Raw genomic sequence first — 10,462 nt, forward strand, 5'->3', positions numbered from 1 at the left:
ACGGGCCCACGCCCAGCAGGGAGGGGAGTCCTGCTAAGGGAGGGACCAATCAAGTGTAAAGCAGAGCACAGACCCTGGGCCTTGGTTCAGTGGGAAAAGGCTTGGCCACTGGTTCAGAGCACCGCAACTTTCACGGATTAGTAGAGACACTATTCTGAAGACTGAAAGGGGGAACACAGCACGGAGGCAGCATCAATGCATCCGTGCACGTACATAAACACACAGTCACACAGTCTCTCTCTTTATTTCACCCTCTCTCTCTCTCTCTCCCTCACACACACACACACAAAACCCTCCAACAGCTGGGAGGAGGCCCACAGCCATTGCCATATTACCATAGCAACGGCATATCTCACATTTGAGCCCAAATGAAGACACTTTGGGCTGCAACAGGGATATTTATTCTTCCAGTTAATGGAAGTATTTTAATAGTTTTTCTCCATGCTTGTAGAATGCTTCCCCCTGACTGAGTTAATGAGCTGCAATTGGAGGTGCTTGGTGCATCAGACAAGCATCTTGTCATTCCACAAATTACAGGATATCTACACTGTGAATTTTACTTGTGTATTTATGTGGCAAAGGGCCTTCCATATCTGCTGTGAAACCTTTCAAATTTTGGTTAATCTTCACGGCTTCCTTAGGTCCACTGTGGAATTCATTGCAAACAAATGGATCACATTTGAGAGAAACACACTTTCAAGTAAAGTAATTGCAGTTTGCTCAAATTAAACCTTTTTCACTGTTCAATGCCTTTGGCAGGTCCAACAACTTTGAAGAATAAGCTTATACGGTGTTTATGCTCCACATGAAAGCAGTGAGGTTGGGTGCTCTGTGGAAAGGAGCTTCAGTCATGATTTCATGATGAAAAATTAAAAATGACTTAAATAGGAGTTTTAAGAAACCTCTTTCTGTTATGAAAAGTTAGAAAGTGATGCAGACTGATTCAGATGCAACACTTTTGAACAACTCTTTACTTACCTTGTTCCGAGTTTATGCAACAAACAAAAGTAATAGCGAATTTAAAATCACTGTGGCAACTATCACAGTAAACATCTGGCCCCGACTGCTGTTTTTATGGAGAGACTGTAAGTTTTTTATCCAGTATGACAGCAACTTCAGTTTTAATAGACATGCTTATTTCCATTGACAGTTTTGGTTCAGTTTTGTCCTCATTTTGGAAAGAGAGTCAACGTGTAAATGGTGACGATGATTTCTTTCTAGATCGGGTTGGGGTATGGGAACTCAAGTCCTATTCTATTCTGTTTAATGGCGTCCCTTCCCCAGACAGCCTGAGTGTGTGTGCGTGTGTGCTTGTGTGCGCATGTGCTCGTGTGTGTGTGTGATTAAGCATTCTTTGAGATGAGGAGAGTATGCCTGTATCCATGGGCCTCCCCCATCCCCCCCCATCCTGAGCTTGCTTTGGGTACTATCATCATGCAGTTTTCACTCTCTCTGACACACACACACACACACTTCCTGTGTCTCTCTTGGTTTCTCTCTCTTTCTGTGCATTGCTCATCATGCTTCGACTTTGAAGTCACAGCTTTCTCTTTCCCCTTTTTTGTCTCTGTGTGGCTTTGATGCACTAACATTCTGTGAATAGTTTCTCTAATGCCTGGATCCTTGCGCCTTATTCTTCTTCCTCTGCCAGTGTAGCAATGGTGAGTCTCCTGCCTTTGAAACGACGTCCATAAATTACAACTTGTCAAGTGTCATTTTCCTTGTTTACAGCCATTTTGGGCTCCCATTCCCCTATGTTCCTCTCTTGTGTTTCACATTTAATTGCACCAATAATGTTGGTGGCGCTCACCAGTTCTGCACATGTAGCTTGTTGCCACTAAGGGGGTGCGGAAACTATTAAAATATTTTCCAGGCTTTATGAGTTTTATGTGTGTAATTTGTGTGGATATATCCCACTGTGTTACCACCAACTAGGAGAACAGAATGAGATTGTGCTGTGGCCTGTGTTGCAATTGTGAGAGGGAGTCAGGAAGAGACAGGGGGAATGGGCTGAAGGGTAAGAGGAGGAGTTAGAAAGGAAGAGAGGGAGAAAGAAAGAAAGAGGAGAGTTAAGTCTGTGCAGGAAATCTGCGTTAAGTGTTCCTAAAGAGCTTGTGTTTTTCCTCCCCTGCACAAACAGCTTAATTTACTGCATGTCTGCTGAAGTCAACAGCCCTTTATAACCCCACTATAATTTCCCATATGTTCCATATATCACCACAGAGAGAGGGCGGAGGAGAGAGGGAGAGTGAAGAGAAAAAAAAAAGACTGAGGCAGCAAATATGTTCAAGACCCTACACACACAGGAGATCTAGCCAAATGCAGCAGGGACAGTACCCTCATCTTAATCAGACCCACACTGGTGTGTGTGGATGTATGTGTTATTCCCCGCACACCACTACACCTGTCGGTGGGCTATGAAATATTAAACACTCTTGTTCATGTTGTTTACTTTCATCATTAAGGGATAGTCCTTGATAATAGAAAACTTCTCTCCTCTGGATCTGCAGCATAGAGTACCTTGTAAGGGTCTGGCACAGCCTCCACTTCTCCTGCAGGACCAGTTTGTTCTTGTCTAGACCCATGTGTCACGATGAGGTTGACGAGGTGTAAGAGCTTTAAAATAAGAGGGTTTTGAGTCAGCAGTCTTCCAAACCTCCTTCTTAGATTTGGCAGATTCTCAGTTAATAGGCTATGAGTAATGTGTGACAGTGTTTGTGTCTTTTTGAGTCACTGAGATAGACAGTGCATACATTAATGTATAGTTTTTAAAGTTTTGGGTAATTTTATTTGGGCAGTAGGTAAGTCATTAATGTAGGTGTATGCCACTAGAAGGGCATTTGAGTGTTTATAGATGTATAATATTTATCAACAATTATAACTTTTCTTATAAATACATATAATGCAAACTGTGTTTTACTACATGGTCATTCATTATCTTCACCTAAGGGTGCCCACAGGAGGAGTTATAGTTGTCTGTTAATATATTAATCATTATTTATGTCTTCTTACAATTGTGTGTTATAAATCATTTATTAAACATTATATTTCCTGCTTATAAATGCTAGGGTTAAAGTGCTATCAATGAAAGTACAAAAACACACAATTTATTTATTGTTTTAATGCAAAACAGCATGATGTGAAGGTATTATAGTATAAAACGAAAGTGTTAGCTGAACCATTTGATGTTCTTGTCTAATTTATTTATCACTCCATCCATCCATTATCTATACCACTTATCCCGTAGAGGGTTGTAGGATGCTGGAGTCGATCCCAGCTAACATTGGTGAGAGGCTGGGGTACAAGACAGGATGCGTCAGCAGTCTAGCCAGGGTTGACATACTGAGACAATACAAGCATCTGTGCACATACTGCATGCATATACTGTATAGGCCATTTAGGGTCACAACTTAACCTGCATGTCTTTGGACTGTGGGAGGAAGCTCGAGTACCTGAAAGCAACATAGGGACAGGGAGAACATGCTAACTCCACACAGAAAGGCCCTAGTCAACCCTGCCAGGTGCAAACCTGGAACCCTTTTGCTGTGAGGTGACAGTGCTAACCATTTATCTAATTTCTTAATTTTATTTTTCTACATGACATATTGCATTTGAATATAAATTAGTTTCAGTTAAATTTATGTTGTTTTAATGACTTTTGTGCAGATGTGAACTTGACTCACTGCAGAGAAATGAAGAAACAGGCAGCTCCCTGCTGGTCTGGTTGATCTAGCTAGGGACGAAATAGGATTCTGGAGATGGGGGCCAGTTAGCTCGGGGTTAGTTAGGGGTGTCAGAGAGCTGATCGATCTCCAACTGCAGGTGGCCAAGCTAGAGAACACCAGCAAATAATCCAAAACCTGCCCTGACTACCAAGTAAACTGCATACATAGGCACATACACACAAACAAAACAGCACATATGGAAGGACTACATGCTCCAGCAATCACAGGATCAGCCGCATGTACTGACTTGAGAAAATGGTTTGGAGTATGAGAGGTGGGTTCCTCATACAGCAAGTTTTTTAATTTGATGGCCGCCTAGAGCAACAGCTATGAGGAACACTGAACGGTCACATCACACAGTTAAATATATATATGTATATATATATATATATATATCTTATATAATAATATCTGATTTATTTGTCATCGTGTAATAAAAGGCTCAGCAAATTCCCTTGCTTACAAAAAAGATGAACATGAGCATATGTAAGAAACAATGTGGTTGATCATAAGAAACACATTCACCTGCAATACAATAGATAAATCTAATTCTTTCTACATATCCACAAAAGAGTGAATTATCAAGTTATACAGTGAGAGCTGCCCCATCCTCTGCAATTCTTTTTTCATAAAGAAATAGGTTACGCCTTGATGTTCAAATCGCAGGCACAGTGTAAATCTCCTAAAATCCTTTCATGCTTGTAAAGACAAAAGGTTGTTGTTTGGGTACATGGATCATAGTTTATAGTGGCAGCAACTAGATTAGAACCAATATAAGGTGAAGTGGTATACAGTAATAGATGGATGAAAGCAGAAGACAGAACACGGGAGCTAGAGAGTGTCAGACACAAAGAATTAGTGTATTCTACTTTAAAGTTTGTCTACCCTGAGAGCTCTGGCAGCTCTACAGATGTACAAGTTAGCTTAAAATGAGAGAATGATTTAGTGCTTGGGTCCCTGGGGATTGAAACTGTCTGGACATAGTGTGCACTCAATAGCAGATCAATATTGCTACAATATCAAGCAGACCCATCCTGGCTCCCTCCTCCCACTATCCCAAGCACAAACAACATGAAATAAAATTTCTTTTTTTTTGATGTTGCTCTCTGGGCAAATGATTGAAGGTTGCCTTAGGCTAAAGAAGATTTTGGTAGGAAAGGAAAACTTAAATACGTCACCAGTGCTTAATGACTTACTGTATTTACTGATGCTGCAGTGAAGAGCTCAGCCTCGTTCACAAGTATCTTAATTCAGGTCTATTGCTGCTTAGCCTTGACATGTCAATAAAACCTTTTTTATTATAGGGCTGAGCGTTCATGACCAGGAGGCAAAGGGGAGGTTTACTGCCTCTCCAAAATCAAACAAACAAGCTTTATTTCCTACTGATACACAGTGAGATTATTATCCACAGTATGCAGTAGTAAAGAACTGATATTTAAGCAGTGATGAATCCAGTATGTTACAGCTGAGCCTATCAGTCTGAGTGCTTGGTGGAATTGTTAGACCAGAAAGAAGAGAAAATTGGATCCTGCTTGAAACCCCGATTGCTCACTGGATACTTGATGAAAGTCATATCCTCAGAAATATATATTAATGCCCCCCCTCCCCAATCCCCTCCCCCAAAGACTTTATGGAGATTAGGAGAAGATATGTTGCAGTGACTTGAAATGATTCACAGGCTGCAACTGCCACTTCTCAGATAAGAGGTTCTTCCAGTTACATATAACAAATAAAGGCACAGAAAAAGAGGGAAATCATGTAGTTGATTAGAGGAAATGAGTGAAATGTCAAGGACTCTGCTTCATTACCAGAAAGGCCTTCTCAAAACTTTTCTGGATGAATTAGCTCCAGTGAATGGGCTGCAGCATTCACCCACTACTCTATGCAAACAAGCTGTCCAAGTACCACATTGTTTCAAAAGACCTTGTGACACACAAAAAAGTGGGCAATGTCTTGGACACACATGCTATCCCACACTCTTTCATGCCCAGGCTAAACGTTTAGCCACCCTGGCTAATTAACTGTTGTGAAAGACCGTGCATCAAAGGGAGGCGGAATTTGGAGTCTCACTGACCAACACTTGGGTCCAGAGGTCAGCCCTCTCCAAGACAGAAGTTAGAATGTCCTGGCCCTGGACCTCTGGATAGTAACCCTTAACCCCTGCTGGAGCATATCAAAGCTACGGCAGCAGAGGGTTGCACAGACGTCCCCCAACAATAACAGGAGGACATCAAAGGGCTGGTTGGAAAAAGACAAGAGGAAAAAAAAATAAAAGCGAGCCAATATTAAATTCCCTCTTATTCTACAGATATTCCAAAAGATGAATATAATTAATCTTTCCAAGTTGTCATGGGTCTAAAGGGCCCTTGCTGTGCTGCAGCCTCCTTGGGGCACTTGAGGAGAATTATGTGATTAAACAGACCTGTGAATTCTGGACACAGGCGGAGAGAAGAAAGCTTCAGTCCTCTTCATAATGCTCCTAATGAAGTGGCTGGTGGCTCCATCATCCCTGGCTGGGCCTTGTGCAGCCTGTTCACAATCTGTCTAATGACAGAGTGGGGGCTGCCGAGCGCACCAGTGCTTCCCAATGCACCACAAAGGGAGATCACAGGCTCCATTGTGGATAGGCATAGGAGCTTAGCACTCATCAGGCCCAATAAACCTGTCTCTAGTCAGAATAAGACACACCCCTCTGCTGCCAGCCAAGAGCCCCACACAGCACACTCGTTCACTTGTTCACTCTGTCATTATGACATCAGGGTGACATGGCCTTATCACCTGCTGAAATACAACTTACACCCTCTTACACTACTGTTTATATATACATGTTGACACTGGAATAACAAGCCTTTTTTCTTTCTTGGCCACCGTGTCCTCTGCAGTGCAGATAATGTATGGGTATGTATCTGCATACACTGGCTGTTTACTTGCCCACCCTTTTGCCTTCATTTTAAACGGGGCCACTCCTCTTGGCCTGTGCTGCCTCCCAGAGCTCCTGCCAAACGTATGCAAATGAGCGTGTCCACAATGGTGCCCACAGCTGCATGTAGTCGGCCAAAGACAGAGGACAAGGCGGCCGTCTCTTTCATCCGTAACCCCTGATCCCCTCTCAGTGACACGTCATGTTCACCCCGACACTGGTCCCCGCCAAACAACCATGTCGCCTCCCAGTCCAGATACCCACTCCCTACAGCTTTTCACTATACACAAAGATGAGCCTTTGGCCTGCCTCTCACAAGCGTTGGACAGAATGTCCAGAATCTGCTCAGATATTCTGCATTGTGATTCACATACCTCCACCCTTTCCAGTGGTCTTGAACTTCTGTCAGACCTAAGTGAAAAAGGAAATGTAGTGGAAACCACCTTGTACCTCAGTATTTTTGCACAAGTTCTCCTCTGTGGTCATTATTTGGCCTAAAATTACTGTGCCAAGCGGACAAGGACAGAAGGAAGGAGGAGGGAGAAGGAGGAGGGTTATCCAAAAAGAGTGGGGGTAAAGAACCTGATTGCTTTAATCTCAGTGCTCGCGGCGCACCCCTTTTCATAAAGCTCTTTGGCCGTGTGATTCAGACCCAGGCCCCAGTGTTCTGTGCTCCACTATTGTTCTCACATGAAAATCAATTCCCTTGAAGACCCTCCTTAATCCCGTTTTTGGCGTCAACAATGGCCACTTGTGCACGGCCCTGATAGACTAAGAGCTGGGATGATGCGGCTGTCTGCTCTGATTCCAGCCCATTCAGGTAATGGCGGCACGCATCACTTTGTAGTGCCAAGTGCAGGATTCGACAGGAAGACGTTTGCGATCATAATTTCCTGCAGAGCAGAGTCCCAGCCATCCTACACACCCACAAGACTTTTAATTAGGGCAGACAACCACAGAGATTAGAGATCAGCCTGTAACAATGACTGTCCCTTTGAACGGGCTTCAGCTTCTGTCCCCACTGAGCCCATATGGAGCGCATAGTGCCATGATCACGCTAATAACGATCACCTCCGTAATAGCACGCAGCAGTAGTCTCCACACTTGACCACATGTTCTGGAGATCTGCACAGTTCTCTGTATGTAAATATGAATTAGTAACAAAATATAGTAGTGATGTTGGCAGTGAGTCGACTGAATCCTACTCAGCAAAACTTTAATTTGGGTAAAAGTGTAAAAGAAAAGAAAAGAAAAGAAAAATTATTTATTTTTCATCTAAATTTTCCAAGACTGATCAAAGCTTCTTCTGAGGTGTCTTAATGACAACCCAGAATGGGTTCATACAAGAGTCTCTTCATGATTTTGTTTTTGGTTTCAGGTAGATTTTTACTTGAAAACAAAAACAGCCATGTCTTGGCCTGTCAAGCACTGGTTTTCGACAAGTTCTGATGTCCGCTGATCTTTTTTTATTGGATTCACACATCAAAACAGAGCAGTTGCCGTGATTGCTGGACTCCAGATATAAGCTTTGATGCACCCTTCCTCTAACTCTCCAAAGACCAACAGGAAAGGCAGCAGAGAGCAGCAACACAGCAACAATCCCCCTTAATTACAGTCAGAGCTATATCTAAAAATCCTGATGAAGGATACAAAGGCCTAAGTCCACAGAAGAGATTTCATTACTCGTTCCTCTCCTTACCTTTTCTGTGTTTGGCAAAGAAAAGGAACAAAGGAGGAACCCTACTGATTGAAAACTAGCAGAACAGTGAAACAACAGGACACAACTGATCGCTCATGCATGGCTGGGATTAGGATAAAAGTAGAAAGAGCATGAAGAAGAAAGCACACAACAAAAGAAACAGGGGACTAACAAACTTTTTTCTTTTTTTGTGGTGAAAAAAAAGGATGGAATGAAAGATCTGGTCATATGAAAAGATAAAGACAGAACGATTACCAACCAATGCCTCTGTAGCCTCTGTACGCCTCCACTCTCGCTCCTTTTAACCAGCTACATGAAAGATGAAGCTTGGTTCTCTGGTGACCAATATGAGACAAACATACTAGATAAAAATGAATTGTTTATCATGACATTAGTATTAACTCATTCATTATTTGTTTAAAGGCAAGTCAGTTGCATGCCAGCCATCTTCAATGTGAATTTCTAAGCGCACAAGAATGGAACATTGTGATTCCCATTGACCAACTGGCTTGTGAAAGTTGTTCATTACACACTAACTAACAAGACAGCACTCTTTTCAGCCCCTGCCTCCACTAAATGGAGATCATCCAACAATACTTAGAGTGCCTCCCCTGCCTTTGGCCTCAGTTCAAATTGTATTCTATTCTTTATTTATCTCCCTCAACAAAAAAGGAGGGGAAGGCAAGTGATTAGAATTTCTGTCTTTGACTTCTCCTCATTTAAGGGGGTATTTGTAAATGTGGGGAGGTGATGGCTACGCCTCTATTTCACCCTGTTCGTTTTAAGTGGTGAACCACTCATCCTCCCTCAGTTTGGACTAAGGGTCAGGGAGAGGAGGGGGTGGGGGGTCATGTAGTTAACTTGTCTAGAGGTGAATGAGGTTACGATGTGAGTGTGAAGTGGAGCACAAGCTTCCTATATACAGATGTAGGACTTAACTGCTTTTGTGGGCACAGAAGCAAAGACTTAACTCACAACACGTCTTGTTTGTCATTCAGTGAAATGTTTGTATCCAAAATTATTGGGTTAAAATGGTCCATATGGACAAAATGCATCAGATACCTGACTGTTTTTGCATGCTTTTACAGTATTATTACATAGGATACATTTGTTTGTGTGTCACATGTTTTATATTATGTGAAGATGTGCATGAACCAAGAAATATTCATTTTGCATGCCTGAAAGTAATGCAAAGTATTTTACCCTCCAGTTTTTTATGTTTCAGTTAATTTGGATCCTAATTCCCTGTTAAACTGATTGAACTGTAACAAATAAGATCTGGGAATAAATAGTATTAGTACACACATTGCTTCTCACACTGCAGTTCTTCATTTACTATAATAGTGAAAAGCAAAGTTTGGACATGGCTCTGATTAGGGTTATTGGTACGGTGATTGTGGTTCCTACTTCATAAGCTGTAGAATGTTGAATTGCATTCACAGAGCAGTGCACGCTCAAGCCTGTCCCACTATATGTTGATAACATTTTCATCAGGTTGATCAGGATAACGGGAAAATGTAGGACAGCACGGCCTTAGCTGAAAATAATTACAACTGTCCTTTAATTTTATAAGTGTCGCTTGTGAGCACTGATGGATGTGATATAAGGATGTGAAATAAGCCAACAATAGCAGAGAACTAAAACTGTTTGATAGATATTGTGTGCAGCACCATGCCAGTCAGTCTCTAGAGCGCATAGAAGATCCCAGAAATACAGTTCAGCATAAATCAGAGAGATGAGTTTTTAAGTGGTTGCTGCGAGAACATAGTCTGTCTCACTAGCCAGCTGTGCATACACCAAGAAGAATACACAGAGTAGTATGAAAGCTTTTTGTGGTTTGATCAACAAAAAATAACCAGAGGTTTTCACTCTAAGACATTTAGAATCATAAAAACAAATACTAAAATCGTACCTAAGGATTTTTGCTGGTTTATCATGCATTGTCAAACTTTTCATTTTACATTTTACATTTAAAATACGTATTCAAGTGTAAGAATTCATGGAGTAAATAAGCTGTATGCAGGTAGAAATCCTTACATTGTATGAAACTGTTACTACGCAGGGCAAACAGGCAAAGAAGAGCATGGAACACAATCAAAATGCTCCAGATTTTAGTCA

This window comes from Mastacembelus armatus, chromosome 10, assembly GCF_900324485.2.
Source record: "Mastacembelus armatus chromosome 10, fMasArm1.2, whole genome shotgun sequence".
Taxonomy (NCBI): Eukaryota; Metazoa; Chordata; class Actinopteri; order Synbranchiformes; family Mastacembelidae; genus Mastacembelus; species Mastacembelus armatus.